Raw genomic sequence first — 14,085 nt, 5'->3', positions numbered from 1 at the left:
TAAGTGCTTAATAAATGTCTATTGGTTGATTGATTGAGGGGACACGATACCAAAGGAGGGGAAATGATTTGTCCAAGGTCGCATGGGCATAGGCCAAATTGGAATCCAGATATCCTGATTCTGAATCCAGGCTTGCCACAAGGCTTTAGACAGAGGGGGACCTTGCTCTCTTTGAGCCTTGCATCCTCTGCAAGCCTGTGTGGAGTGGAGCCAGTGCACATGTTGGCCCAGCATCTCTGATTGGAGGGGGCCATTTGCAGGACACCCAGAGAGAGGCTAGGAGCCCACTGTCCTGACAGAGATGGGATGCAGGTAGATTTAAGCAGGGTGCAGGGAGAGAGAGAAGGATAATGGGTGAGGACAGAGGGAACTACGCCCATACCTGGGTCCACCGTCTATCGCTGTCCACAGATCTTCCCTCTTCTATGACTACAAGTAATGGTTACAAGTTTCCTCTCAGGGGCAAAAGTTGCAAGATTTCAGTGTTTTAAGGACCTGGCACGGGTACAGAACATGGCCCTACAGTGGAAGGAGGGCTGGCTATGGAATAGGAAGACCTGGATTCGAATCCCAATTCTGTTCACCTGTGTAACCTTGGACAAATCATCCTCCCTCTCTGAGCCTCAGTTCCTCATTTGTGAAATGAGGGAGTTGAGCTAGCTGACCTCTGAGATTCCTCTCAGTTCTAGAGTGATGTAACCTTGGGCAAATCCCTTCACTTTCCTGGGCCTCAGTTTCCTCTTGTGTCAAATGAGAAGGTTTCACTACACAGCCTTAGCACTCCCTTCCAACTCTAAATCTAGGATCCCATGATCTTTCAGATTCTGAGGTTCCTGGGCTCAATCCCTTGGCAAGCTTCTAAAGCCCTCTTACCCTCTCCTAGCTTGTTTTGGCATGCTGATCTAGAATTACTGGAATGCTGAAAGGATGGATTTACCAACCTGTTTCTCCTTTTCCACTCACTTATGGTATTGGGCTGGTAAGCCAGCTTAGTAAGAGGCTCTGAGAGGACCCCCAACTGACATCCCCTGGAAGTCTGGGAGCTTTAGTTTGGGAAGCAAGTGGTGGAGAGCATCTGCTGCTTCCTCCTTATCTCCTGATGTATCTTGCATTGCATCATGTTCTGTTTTAAGTAAAGACCGTCTTGCAATACTGTTGTATCTGTCCTTCCAGTTCTCTTGCCGATGACAGCTTCACTTGCTTGGTCTGAAGCCAGAGGTTGTTGGGTTTGTTGTTGTTGTTGTTATTGTTGTTGTTTTGTTTTGTTTTTGGTTTTGGTTTTTTTTTTTTGCAAGGCAATTGGGGTTAAGTGACTTGCCCAGAGTCACACACAGCTAGTATGTGCCAAGTGTCTGGTCTGAGATCAGATTTGAACTCAGGTCCTCCTGACTCCAGGGCTGATGCTCTATCCACTGTAGCGCCACCTAACTACCCCCGAGGTTGTTGTTTGTCCTTGGTTCTCAAAGACAACCGTGGCATCTGGTCTGAAGTCAGAGGTGGGCTCAGGAGGAAGGATTCGGGGCCTTGAGAGAAGCTGAGGTTCTTGTGAACCCCTTCAGAATAGAACCAACAACGTGGTAACAGGGGCAGAGTCAAGCTGCCCATGTCTTCCAGCCATTTACTGTGTGTGTTAAGACTTTACTAGCCAGATTACATTCTTGGGCACTTGGCCCAGAATTCAGGGGTGGGGAACCTGCAGCCTTGAGGCCATATGTGGCCCTCTAGGTCCTCAAGTGTGGCCCTGTGATTGAATCCAAACTTCACAGAATAAATCCCCTTCATAAAAGGATTTGTTCTATAAAACTTGGACTCAGTCAAAGGGCTGCTCTTGAGGACCTAGAGGGCCACATGTGGCCTTGAGGCTGCAGGTTCCCCACCCCTGGGCCAGATTCAAGTATGGGTGCAGAACAGTGAGAAACAAGCTGGGGTGGGGGTGGGGGGCTGACCTGCTTGGGAGGCAGTGCTTGGGAGCACTGGCTTTGAATTGAATGGGATCAGAAACCACAGTAAACTGGGCTTCTGTGTCAACATGAAGGGATTTCTAGACCATGCAGATATTGTCTCTTCTGGAGCAAGGGGCCAAATGGGTCTCTGAATGTTCCAGCTAGACTTTCTCTGGCCTGGATTGGAAGATTAAAGCTTGTGGTTAGATGGACTGTTGAATGAGAGTTGATGTTGAACCTGCTGAGCCTTCTGTTTTACTATGCTTTCATTAATACAACTAAACGTTTGTTCTACCGATACATAGAAGCTTGAGTAATTAGTAATTATAATAAAGATCAGGACAAAAAGGAAAGTGTCCCTAGGTAGGATGTGGACTTCAAGCTTTCTGATTAAATAACTTAGATATTAGATTTTATTGATATTAGACATTTTATAGATAAATTAGATTAAAAAATTCAACCCTCAGGAGAAAAATGAAATGGACCACAAAGAAATAGAGCCAATGGAAGAGTGGTAGTCAGTTCTCTGAGAGCCTAAGAAAGGCTTATGAGAGCTTGGTGGTTATCCCAGAATGCCCTCTGGTGCTTGGTGGTGCCTACAACTGGTGGACTCAGTTCTTGATTGATAGTACCTGCCCTGCTCTAGGCACTGATCTACTGGCCCAATTCTGGCTGGTGGGAAAGAAAGCTTCAGAGGAAAAAGTGGAGGCTCACAAGCACAGTTGAATAAACTTAAACAGGTTCCTGATTGTCCCTGGTTCCACATCCGATCTCCAGCCATGGGCAGGCTGACCTGGCTTTGACACCCTTCCCTAGAGCAGGGTTTCTTAAACTTTTTCGACTTGCGACCCTTTTTCACTTGAGAAATTTTTACTCAGCCCTGGGTATATAGGTATATAAAATAGGTATACAAATAAAACATTTACTGATAATAAATCATAAAGAAATTTTTTAAAAACAATTCTTTGGTATGCATATAATTTTACCATTTATTAAAGATAAAACAAATTTGTATACTAATGAGATGGATGTGCTTGTTCATTTTTACATACAGAATTAAATCTTGGCGGAACATTTGATACTGTAGGATGTAGAGCATCTTCAACATTTTTCAGAGTTGATTGATATTTTGATTTTATAATTGTCAGTGCTGAGAACACTGCTTTGCATGAATATGTAGTACAAAATGGCAGAAGTATGTTTAGGGCCATTTCAGAAATTGTTGGAAATTCTGTCCTAATCTCAAGCCAAACGTTTAACGATTTTTTAGGAAACCAAGTTTTAAACCTGTGTTGCTTCATAACTCAGTAAATTCTTCTTGAACTTTTAATGGCAAATGACTGATGTTTTTTATTTTAATTGAGTGTGGTTTATGAACCCGACTCAGTTTTGTAGAATCAAAATTTGAAGGGAAGAATTTCTGAAACCGTCTCCAGGCACTTCAGATGATCAATTAAAACTCTTACAATTAAAACTTTGGGAAGGTTATTTTCAATTATAAAATCATCTGTAGTTGTAAACATTTCTAAAGAACCATTTCCCACCCTATTCTTCCATATGTTAACTTTTTAAGTAAAACTTTCAATTTTATCTTTTAACATAAATCTGTTACATTTTTTTCCCTTGAGGCAAGGTGTTTAAATCATTGAGTTTTTCTAAAATATCCAACAAATAACATGGTTTTGAAAAGCATAAGTCAATATGAAAAAAATTAATAAAGTCAGATTTCTGTTCAGTCAAAAATATAACGACTTCATCTTTCAATTTCAATAATCTATCTAAACTTTGTCCTCTTAAGAGCCACCTTACCTCTGCATGTACTAATAAGTTTTTGTAATTGGAGTCCATGTCATTCCAAAGGTTTGAAAACAAATGACTATTAAGGGCACAGCTTTTAATGATGGAAATGATTTTGATGGCATCAAGAAGTACAATATCTAACTCTGGTGATATTATTTTGGCTACGAGTGCCTCTCGATGGATCATGCAGTGAGTAAAAGTGATATGTTCATTGCCACCAGCTTTAACTCTTGCTACAAATCCATCATTCTTGTCCATCATTACTCTAGTACCATCTGTATAGACTCCAGTGCAATTTTTCCATTGTAAACCTTCATTTATGAAAAATTCATCAACTTTAAGATATGTATCTTACTTTCTTGTGTGCCCTTCCAAAGGTCAACAAAACAATAATTCCTCACGTGTGCTTCCTTCATAAACATATCTTACATAAAGTAACGATTGTGCCATGTTAGAAATATCAGTTGTTTCATCTAACTGAATTGCAAACTTTGGGCTGTCCTTAAGCCTGGGTAATAAGCTGCTGGAATTGGTTGTTACTAGTTTCAGAAATTCTTTTGGAAACAATATCATTCGATAAAGAAATTTTACAAATTTCATCCCCATACTTTTTCCCATGAACTATTTTTGACATTTTAATAATAGTAATAATAATAATAATATAGCAATAATAATCTTGTTGACAGTAACAAATTTCTCAAAACATTGTTTTTCTTTATTTGAAGATTTTGAAAATCACTCAAAATATTCTTTTGGTTTATTGCAGTATGCTGCATGCTTGGTATTAAGATGTCGTTTTAATTTGACTGGTTTCATGTTCTCCACAGCCAAAACTTCATTACGAATGAAGCAAAGAAATTTTTCCACACCATTATCATTTTTAGAAGTAAATCCACATTGCAAAAATGATTCGACATTTTTTTTTTCTCATCAGTTTAGGTGTACTACAACCTGGCAGCGAAGACTCTGCCACATGGTCATCAATATTTTTACCTCTTCTGTCTAAATTTAGCCACTTATCCATAACCAAAAAATATTTTTGTCCTAAAATATAAATAAATATCACTAATAATTTCTCAAATAAATACTAGCTTTAGTTTATGAAATTACATTTGTTTGTGCTTAATTTTTTAAGAAAATTGATGCTCATACTTACATACACATAGTGGTGATGGTAGAGAAATATTATTAAAGGACTTTTGTCTTTACTTGATGCAATTAAACACTTATGTTTCTGCAAAAGAAAGAGAAAACATCTATTTTAATTTTTTAAAAATTTATTTATTTAGTTTTAAACATTCACTTTTATAGGATTTTGAGTTCTAAATTCCTCCTCCCCCTTCCCCCTGCCCAAGACAGCATGCAATCTGATATAGGCTATACATATACAATCATATTAAACATATTTCCACATTAGTCATGTTGTGAAAGAAGAATTAGAACAAAAGGGAAAAACCACGAGAAAGAAAAAAAGAGAGAGAAAATAGTATGCTTTGATCTGCATTCAGACTCCATAGTTCTTCCTCTGGATGTAGACAGCATTTTACATGATGAATCTTTTGAAATTGTCTTAGATCATTGTATTGCTGAGAAGAGCTAAGTCTATCAAAGTCGGTCATTGTGCAATGTTGCCGTTACTGTGTACAATGTTCTCCTCATTTCTGCTCACTTCACTCGGTATCAGTTCACGTAAATCCAAGTTTTTCTGAAATTTGCCTGCTCATCATTTCTTACATTCATATGCCACAACTTGTTCAGCCATTACCCAATCGATGGGCATTCCCTCAATTTCTAATTCTTTGCTACCACAAAAAGAGCTGCTAGAAATATTTTTGCTCATGTGCGTCCTTTCCACTTTTTTATGATCTCTTTGGGATACTGACCTAGTAGTAGTGGTATTGATGGATCAAAGGGTATGGACAATTTTATAGCCCTTTGGGAATAGTTCCAAATTGTTCTCCAGAATAGTTGGATCAGTTTACAACTCCACCAACAATGCATTAGTGTTCCAATTTTCCCATATCTTCTCCAACATTTATCGTTTTCCTGTTTTGTCATGTTAGCCAATCTGATAGGTGTGATGTGGTACCTTAGAGTTGTTATAATTTGCATTTCTCTAATCAATAGTGATTTAGAGCATTTTTTCATATGATTATAGATAGCTTTAATTTCTTCATCTGAAAATTGCCTGTTCATATCCTTTGACCATTTATCAATTGGGGAATGACTTGTGTTCTTATAAAATTGACTCAGTTCTCTATATATTTGAGAAACAAGACTTCTATCAGAGACAATGGCTGTAAAAATTGTTTCCCAGCTTTCTGCTTCCCTCCTAATCTTGGTTACATTGGCTTTGTGCAAAACCTTTTTAATGTAATGTAATCACAATTATCCATTTTGCATTTCATAATGTTCTCTATCTCTTGTTTGGTCATAAATTCTTCTGTTCTCCATAGATCTGACAAAGAAACTATTCCGTGCTCTCCCAGTTTGCTTATAGTATCCGTCTTTATATCTGAATCATGTACCCATTTTGATTTTATCTTGGTATAGGGTGTAAGATGTTGGTCTATGCCTAGTTTCTGCCATACTGTTTTTCAGTTTTCCCAGCAGTTTTTGTCAAATAGTGAGTTCTTGTCCCAGAAGCTGAAATCTTTGGCTTTATCAACAGTAGATCATTATAGTCATTGACTACTGTGTCTTGTATATCTAACCTTTTCCACTGATCCATCACTCTATTTCTTAGCCAGTACCAAGTAGTTTTGATGATTGCTGCTTTATAATACAATTTAAGATCTGCTACAGCTAGGCCACCTTCCCTTGCATTTCTTTTCATCAATTCCTTTGACATTCTGGGCCTTTTGTTCTTCCAGATGAATTTTATTATTATTTTTTTCTAGCTCTATAAAATATTTTTTGGTAGTATGGCACTGAATAAGTAAATTGATTTAGGCAGAATTGTCATTTTTATTGTATTAGCTTGGCCTACCCATGAGCAACTGATATTTTTCCAATTATTTATATCTGACTTTATTTGTGCAAAAAGTGATAACAGCAATTTTAAAAATCAAACATCTAACACAATATAATCCAAAGATATACTAATTTGATACTTACATGCTGAGGAATGATGGTAGGAAAATATTAAAAGTCTTTGTTTTCTGTAATTAAACTATTATGTTTCTGTAAGAGTAGAAAACTTTGTATATATAGTAAAAACACTGCAATTCATAACATACAATAGTCTTGGATCTAAGCTGAGGTGTTTCTGGCAGCTTTCATTGGCGCTGTGTGGCATAATGGCATGTGCAGTGCAAAGTGCGCATGTTGTATGTTCAGAACCAACGCTGCAGTGAAGTTGCGTGATGCAACATGGGCAAGTGCCGCCAGAAACACCTCGTATTCATTATGCATTTGATTTTGAATTAATTTTTGGTTGTTGTGCATTCAGAAACCTTTTACTATTGTCAAATTTTTCATGACCCTCACATTCAGTTACACAACCCCATATGAGGTCGTAACCCACAGTTTAAGAAGCGCTGCCCTAGATTACTCTTAGTTCTTTAGATTACCTTTCTTTCATCCAGGAAAAATCTCCTTCTATGTCTACTTTAAATATATATTTATTTATTTTTAACATTCTTTTACCAAAAAAATTGAGTTCTGAATCCTCTCCCTCCTTCTTGCCCCTCTCCCACCATTGAGAAGGCAAACAATATGACGTCAATTATACATGTGAAATCACGCAAAACATATTTCCATATTAACCATGTCTCAACCAAAGACAGAAAAACAAAGAAAGTGAAAAAATTATGCTTCAATCTATGCTGTGTTTATCAGTTGTCTCTCTGGAGGTGGATAGTATTTTTCATTTTAAGTCCTTGAGGATTGTTTTGGATCATTGTATTGCTGAGAATAGGTAAGTCATTCACAGTTAATCACCATTATAATATCGCTGTTACTGTGTACAATGTTCTCCTGGTTCTGCTCATTTCACTTTGCATCAGCTCATGCAAATCTTCCCAGGTTTTTCTGAGAGCATCCTGCTCATCATTTCTTTTGGTACTATAGTATTCCATCACAATCACATATCACAATTTGTTCAGCCATTCCCCAAACGATGGGCATCCCTTTGATTTTCAGGTCTCTGTGCCTACTCTTAAACATAGCATAAATGACCTACATTTGTTATTTTCTGGCTCTTCTTTTGGACCTGAAAGCACTCCCATCTGGGACTACAAACATCATCTCTTTCCCCATTGCTTCCAGCTCTGCTCTCTGGGGTCAAACCGAACAAATCAAACCTCCCTTCTACATGATGGCCCTTCAGGTACTTTAACACAGCTGCCAATCCTCCTCCCTCTCCCAAGCTGCCCATCTTCTCTTTTCCAGGCTCAACCTACCCAGTTCTTTAGCAGCTATTCATATGGCCTGGTTGTTACTCTACTACAGCAGAGATCACGTCATACTGCCCCTTTGGGTAAATATTCCACTTCAGTCCCCAACTAGACAGAACAATGCTCTGAAAATGTAGTCAATTGCAGTGGGGTTGGACCCATGCCTCAGGGCTTTCCTCTACAAGGCCTGGCACAAAGTAGGTATGTTGTAAATCAGTCATGATAATCATAGCAATAGCAACAATGATGCTTCAGTCATAGCTTAGCTATGGACAGTTCTGTCCAGACAGAATCCTGGGAGTGGTCATGAGCCAAAAGGGTAAGGAGAAACAAACCTTGTTTTTCTCATTTGCATACTCATCTGTTTGTCATGTCCGAGAGGATCTAGATTAAGGGCATTTTGGGGGATGACTTGTCAAATGTTCATTTATGCCAGTGCCAGCCAGAACCTCTCCCCCTCCCACCTGCCAAGCACTGCTATAGATGGGACATCTCCAGCCTGGGGCCAGGGGAAAGGAAGTGTGATTCCACTGTAGATGTGTATATGTTTATGTGGAAAAGATGATAGAAGGGGGGCAGAGCCAAGATGGCAGAGGGAAAGCAGTGACTTGCTAGAGCTCTCCCCCAAACCCCTCCAAATACCTACAAAAAAATGGCTCTAAACAAATTCTAAAGCAGCAGAACCCACAAAAAAACAGAGTAAAACAAATTTCCAGCCCAAGACAATCTGGACGGCTGATTAGAAAGGTATATCGCGCCGGGCTGGGAGAGGAATACAGTTCAGCGCACGCAGGCCGCAGCGACCCTGGAGCAGGCCTCAGAAGACTGAATCGCGGGCAGCTGTGGCAGTTTTCAGACTTCTCAACCCACAAACGCCAAAGACAACTTAGAAGGTCAGTGGGAAAAGTCTGTTACTACGGTGAGAGAAGAAGCTAGATCTCAGCCGCCCCTAGGGCAGTGGCTGTGTCCTGAGCTTCCGGCCCACAGACTGAGGGGGAATCGAGTGGCTGATCAGAGGGGGATTGCAAGGATCTCCTTGCCAGAGCTGAGGCAGGAATCTCTTGCTTTGCCCGTGCTTGGATCTGGGTAACAGTTCTGAGGGGCAGTCCTGGGGCGAGGAGGAGCACTGGCGTGGTGGAGCTTGTTATGGCCGTGGAGAGGAAACACCTCACCCTTTATCATAGCAGCTTGGAAGAACTGACACTTTTCAGGTCCCTAGAAGTAGCTCTGAAAACAGCTGTACCAACTCCCAAAGCTTGGGACAGTACATTCTCCACATTGGAAACAGACTCTTACCTTAACAAAGAGTTTAAAACTCAAGTAATTGGTTGGGATCATGAGCAAGCAGCGCAAAAAGAGCCAGACTATATTATCTTACTTTGGTGACAAAGAAGATCAAAACATACAACCAGAAGAAGAAAACAAAGTCAAAGCTCCTACATCCAAAACTTCCAAGAAAAATATGAATCAGTCCCAGGCCTTGGAAGAGCTCAAAAGGGATTTTGAGAAGCAAGTAAGAGAAGTAGAGGAAAAACTGGGAAGAGAAATGAGAATGATGCAAGAAAATCATGAAAAGCAAGTTAACAGCTTGCTAAAGGAGACCCAAAAAAATACTGAAGAAAATAACACCTTAAAAAATAGCCTAACCCAAATGGCAAAAGAGGTCCAAAAAGCCAATGAAGAAAAGAATGCCCTAAAGAGCAAAATTGGACAAATGGAAAAGGAAATCCAAAAGATTACTGAAGAAAATACTTCCTTAAAAATTAGAATAGAGCAATTGGAAGCTAGTGACTTTATGAGAAATCAAGACACTGTAAAACAAATCCAAAAGAATGAAAAATTAGAAAACAATGTGAAATATCTCATTGGAAAAACAACTGACCAGGAAAATAGATCCAGGAAAGAGAATTTAAAAATTATTGGACTATCTGAAAGCCATGATTAAAAAAAGAGCCTAGACATCATCTTTCAAGAAATGATCAAGGAAAACTGCCCTGATATTTTAGAACCAGAGGTCAAAATAGAAATGGAAAGAATCCACCGATCTCCTCCTGAAAGAGATCCCCAAAGGACAACTCCTAGGAATATTGTAGCCAAATTCCAGAGTTCCCAGGTCAAGGAGAAAATATTACAAGCAGCCAGAAAGAAACAATTCAAGTATTGTGGAAACACAATCAGGATAGCACAAGATTTAGCTGCTTCTACGTTAAGGGACCACAGGACATGGAATATAATATTCCGGAGGGCAAAGGAGATAGGGTTACAACCAAGAATCACCTACCCAGCAAAACTGAGTATAATTCTTCAGGGTAAATATGGTCATTCAGTGAAATAGAGGACTTTCAAGCATTCTTGATGAAAAGACCAGAGCTGAGTAGAAAATTTGACTTTCTAATATAAGACTCAAGTGGAACATGAAGAAGTAAACAGGAAAGAGAAATCATAAGAGACTTATTAAGGTTGAACTGTTTACATTCCTGCATGAAAAGATGATATTTGTAACTCATGAGACCTTTGTCAGAATTAGGGTAGTTGGAGGGAAAAAATTATATGTATGTACATATATATATATATAGATAGATAGATGGATAGATAGATGGATAGATAGATAGAGGGCACAGGGAGAGTTGAAGATGAAGGGGTCATATCTAGAGAATAAAATTAAGGGGTGAGAGAGGATTATACTAGGAGAAGGAGAAAGGGAAAGGTAGAATGGGGTAAATTATCTCACAAAAAAAAAACCAAAACAGAAAAGAAAAGTCTCTTACAGTGGAGGGGAACCGGGGGAAGGTGAGAGGAAATGAGTGAATCTTATTCTCATAGGATTTGACTTAAGGAGGGTATAACATACACACTCAATTGGGTATGGAAATCTGTCTTACCCTACAGGAAAATAGGAGGGGAAGGGGACAAGAGAATAGGGGGATGATAGAGGGGAGGGCAGATTGGGAAAGGGGGTAATCAGAAGCAAATGCTTCTGAGGAGGGACATGGTCAAAAGAAAGAATAGAATAAATGGGGGGGCAGGATAGGATTAAGGGAAATAGAGTTAGTTTTTCACAGCATGTCTACTATGGAAGTGTTTAGCATAACTGCACATGTATAGCCAATATTGAGTTGCTTGTCTTTTCAATGAGGGTGGGTGGGGAGGGAGGAAGGGAGAAAATTAGGAACCCAAATTTTAAAAAACACATGTTTAAAAAAAATGTTTTCACATGCAACTGGGAAATAAGAAATACAGGAAATGGGGTACAGAAATCTATCCTGCCCTACAGGAAAATAGAAGGGGAAGCGGGGGAGAGATAGCAAGGAAAGCAGACTAGGGGAAGGGGTATTCAGAATGCATGCCATCTTGGGGTGGGGGGAGGGGTGAGATGGGGTGAAAATTTGGAACTCAAAATCTTGTGGAAGTAAATGTTGAAAACTAAAAATAAAAAAACTAATAAAATAAAATAAAATAAAATGTCACACCATAAAAAAAAAAGAAAAGATGATAGAAACCCAAGAAAGTACAGAGTGGTTTCAGTGTCAGTGAGATGCTGAGAAGAGAATATAATCATTCTAAGAGCTCATACTCTTTGAGTTTAAGATCATAAGCTTCAGAACTAGAAAAGACCTTTGAGATCAGCCTCACTTTACTGATGGGCAAACTGAGGCGCAGAGCAGAGAAGTGACACAATTCACATTTCTATCATGCTTCCATATTTACAAAGACTCCTCTTCCACAAAAATCCCATGTAAAAGTTATTATTCCCATTTCCCAGATGAGGAAATTAAGGCTCAGAGAGACCATAGAGTTGCCAAATATCTCCTGACTCCAAGTCCAATCTTTTCCCACTACCCCACACTTGGGGCTGCATAGATAATCAATAGTAGTGGCATAATTCTACCCCATGTCCTCTGGCTCCAAATCCCCTGAAGTCGTGATGCAAAGGGCCTTCCTCATGCCAAATATGGAAACAAACGAGTGTGCAAAAGCAGTTAGCTTCATTTGAAGAAGAGAATAAGGTTCAGAGCAGTTTACATGTAGCTAGGAATGCTGGGGCCAGGAGCTCAAAGTAGGAGTGGCTAGGTACCGAAGAAGAGGTATAAAAGTAGAGGTGAGAAGGGAAGGTGACAAAGGCCCTCAATTATCACAGGATCCTGAGGGGCAGTTCTCCCCTCTCCTACCATAGGGAAGTTTCCAACTCCCATGGCCCTTATCCTTGGGCTTCTTTGTCGTTTAGGTGTTGTAGTTCAGTCATTTCAGTCATGTCTGACTCTTTGTGACCCCATTTGGGGTTCTCTTAGCAGAGATACTGGAGTGGTTTGTCATTTCCTTCTTCAGCTCATTTGACAGATGAGGAAACTGAGGCAAACAGGGCAAAGTGACTTGCCCAGAGTCACACAGCTAGAAAGTGTGTGAGGCTGGATTTGAACTCAGGTCTTCTTGACTCCAGACCCAGAGCTCTATTCACTGCATCACCTAGTGGCCTGTGGTTCTTTGCTGAGGTAAAAATCCTCTCCCAGTCTATGGCTCTTGCATTCTCATCCTTCTCCACCTCAGCCCTCCCTCTGTATAATTTTTATGGTCCTCTGTCCTCCTTTCTCACTGTACCCTCTGGAATATGGGCTATATCATTAAAAGACCCATGCCCCACCCTTCCTGGATTTCTCATCTTCCTTTCCTGTTTTACATCTTCCAGTGTTAATGGAAATCCAGTTCTCCCCAGAAGACCCTGTATCCCTAGCCACTTCTCCACTACAGGGTGTTCCTTCTCTTTGATGCTCTTCCACCCAAGCATTAGGCCCGGAGGAGGTGGAGATGGACTCTAGGCTCCTCAGTCCCACTTCTGGATGATCTTTTTGCCCCCATCATTCAGAAACTTCTCTTCCTCTGAGATTCACCCTGCTCATCTTTATGATCTGGTCTTACCCCTTGTCAAAGCCATTCACTAATCTTCAGGGCATTGTCTCTGCTTTCAGAAGGAGTTGGGAGTCCAGGCCCACAGTCTTCCTTTATACCTCAGTCCTGTTTTTGACACTTAGAGACTTCACCATGAGGGTGAGTATCCCCTCAAGCATGCTGGCCCCTCAGCTCATCAGCCTCCTTCACTCCCAGGACTTTCACCTTCATTCTACCTTAGTCACTCACAGGGATGATCACATCAACTCTTGGTCACTTCTACTTTTTTTGCCTCCCATGATCCAGAACTCTGAAATTTCTTTCTCTAAAAATAACCTGTTATTCTTCAAACTCTCTTTCGGTTTCACCATTCCTATTCTTTTTCCTCACTGTGATGCCCCCATCCCTCTAGGCCTCCTCTCTGTTCTCCCAACCAACAGCATTACTCTGGCTTCTTTTCCCTTCCTTCTCACCAAACCCCAACCATGGACTACCTCTACTATCAGCCTTTACTGTTTCTGCTCATGTGCTACTATGCTCCTAGAGAATGTCACACAAGTATACCCATCAAGTCCTCTACCAATGTATGTTATCTAATTTTGACTGGCTCCTCATTGCTGCACGATGGTCCTTTTTTATACCCTTGGTGGCTTTCTATCCTGCTCTCTATAGTAGCTATTCCAAACCTCAGACCTTCTCTACCCTACCACCCCTCTCTCTCAGAAGCAGAGGACCTGGCCTCCTACTTTCCTGAGAAAATAAGAGGCAATTCACTTCAAGCTCCTTCTTCTCCCCCACTGCCATTCTATATCTTAAATTCCTTCTTCATCATCTTTCATTGTCTCCTCTTTTACTCTGGATTCAGAGGAGATGATAGGCCTTCTCTGCCTAAGAGTAACTTGAGCTTGCCCCCTCAATTGTTCAATTTTTCTCTCATCCTCAATTTCTCATTGTGTACTGGCTTCTTCCTTGACACTCACAAACATGTCCAGGTCTCCCCAGTCCTTAAAAATCCTTCAATTGACCTTGCCATCCCCTCAAGCTACTGTCCTATACCTCTT

The sequence above is a fragment of the Vombatus ursinus genome, unplaced genomic scaffold, assembly GCF_900497805.2.
Source record: "Vombatus ursinus unplaced genomic scaffold, bare-nosed wombat genome assembly UNPS02004423.1, whole genome shotgun sequence".
In the NCBI taxonomy this organism is placed as follows: Eukaryota; Metazoa; Chordata; class Mammalia; order Diprotodontia; family Vombatidae; genus Vombatus; species Vombatus ursinus.
This window is presented reverse-complemented; position numbering follows the sequence as displayed.